The following is a 2637-nucleotide window of genomic DNA, read 5'->3' on the forward strand; positions in this document are numbered from 1 at the left end:
GCCCTGAATACCTCTGTTGATCCTACAGCTATTATATGCAGTAATCATGAGCCTTTGAACCAGAGTTATACTGTTAGCACTGAGGCGGTGTGCCATAGTAGGAAGACCACCGTGTGCAGCTCACCCTGCTCTATCAGCTCCAATATATAAATAACATGTGCGCATCTACTTCTGATAAGCTTCCCAGTAAAGCATAAAAAACAATCAAGCAACCCAGAAAAGTGCTAAAAATAGCCGATATTAACATATGCAGCCTAAGAAACGAGGTCCATGAAGTCAATAACTTGCTTGTAACAGATGACATTCATATTCTGACTATCTCTGATATTCACTTAGACAATACCTTTGATGGTACAGTGGTAGCAATACATGGTTATAACATCGAACCGAAAGAAAGACAGAAATGCCAACAGGGGTGGTGTTGGGGTCTATATTCAGAGCCACATTCCTGTAAAGCGGATCTAATGTTAAATACTGTTGAAGTAATATGGCTACAGGTTCACCTCACTTCGCCTCACCTGAAGCCCATTCTTGTGCAAAGTTGATATAGACCACCAAGTGCTAACAGTCAGTCTGGATAATATTTGTGAAATGATAATGTATGTGATATCAACAGAGAGGTATATTTTCTGAGTGACCTTAATATTGATGGGCTTTCATCAAGCTGCCAACAAAAAAAAAAGCTTCAAACTGTAACCAATGTCTGAAACCTGGTTCAGGTTATCAGTCAATCTACCAGGGTATTTACAAACAGCACATGAATTAAATTATCAACATGTATTGATAGCATCGATGGGTAACGATGCTTCAAGGTCTCAGAGCAAGTGACGTCACCGATTGAAAGGCTATTAGCGCGCACAACCGCTAACTAGCTAGCCATTTCACATCCGTTACAGTTGCATAATTCTGATTTAAAGCAGTATCCAAATCCATCGGATGTAGTGATCACAACATTTGACTCATTTCAGGAAACTAGGCATATGTCGCGCGTCATTACTTCACAGGAGAAGCATTTGAACGTAAACGTTTTTTACGTTTATTGAACCTGTTTGCTTAGAAAAGAGTGTCCCTTTCCTTCCAATGTGTCCCTTCCCTTCCAGATACCTACCCAGATTCATTCAGGGTAGTAACGTTATGAGTTTGGATTATGGTTCATTGTTTAGCTAGTTAGCTACATGTCTAAACAAAATACTCTACTATGCATGTAACCGTTTCACTACACCTTCTGTATCCTGTGAACGTGACAAATCAACTTGGATTTGATTTGATATAGAATGTGTTTACCAGAGATGACAATTTAAAGAACATGACCTGCACCAAAGTCAAATTAGGATATAATGTTAGGCCAACGAGACAGTGTTATCCGGTAGAATGCCCTGCTTATATTTCATCACACTCACAACCTTAACCTGTCTGGCACCGGGGTTCCGCTCTCGGAACTCCTCCCACATTCCACTGAAAAGGCAGAGCGCGAAATTCAAAAAATATTTTTGAGAAATATTTAACTTTCACACATTAACAAGTCCAATACAGCAAATGAAAGATACACATCTTGTGAATCCAGTCAACATGTCCGATTTTTAAAATGTTTTACAGCGAAAACACCACATATATTTATGTTAGCTCACCACCAAATACAAAAAAGGACAGACATTTTTCACAGCACAGGTAGCATGCACAAAGCCAACCTAACTAACCAAGAACCAACCAAACTAACCAAGAAACAACTTCATCAGATGACAGTCTTATAACATGTTATACAATAAATCTATGTTTTGTTCGAAAAATGTGCATATTTGAGGTATAAATCAGTTTTACATTGCAGCTACCATCACAGCTACCGTCAGAAATAGCACCGAAGCAGCCAGAGTAATTACAGACACCAACGTCAAATACCTAAATACTCATCATAAAACATTTCTGAAAAATCGATGGTGTACAGCAAATTAAAGACAAACATCTTGTGAATCCAGCCAATATTTCCGATTTTTTAAGTGTTTTACAGCGAAAACACAATATAGCATTATATTAGCTTACTACAATAGCCTACCACACTACCGCATTCATTCATCAAGGCACGTTAGCGATAGCAATAGGCACGTTAGCGATAGCGAATAAACCAGCAAAAGATATTAATTTTCACTAACCTTCATAAACCTTCATCAGATGACAGTCCTATAACATCAGGTTATACATACACTTATGTTTTGTTCGAAAATGTGCATATTTAGAGCTGAAATCAGTGGTTATACATTGTGCTAACGTAGCATCTTTTTCCCAGAATGTGCGGATATTTTTATGACACTCAACTATTCTGACCAAATAACTATTCATAAACGTTACTAGAAAATACATGTTGTATAGGAAATGATAGATACACTAGTTCTTAATGCAATCGCCGTGTTAGAATTCTAAAAATAACTTCATTACGACATCCAGCTTAGTTATAGCGAGAGAGTGCCCAAAATCTGGACGCAAACTACTAGTTCACATGTTCGACAGATATATGAAATAGCATCATAAAATGGGTCCTACTTTTGATGATCTTCCATCAGAATGTTGTACAAGGGGTCCTTTGTCGGGAACAATCGTTGTTTGGATTTAGAATGTCCTCTTCTCCAGTCAATTAGCACGGAA

This window comes from Salvelinus namaycush, chromosome 29 (assembly GCF_016432855.1).
Source record: "Salvelinus namaycush isolate Seneca chromosome 29, SaNama_1.0, whole genome shotgun sequence".
Classification (NCBI taxonomy): Eukaryota; Metazoa; Chordata; class Actinopteri; order Salmoniformes; family Salmonidae; genus Salvelinus; species Salvelinus namaycush.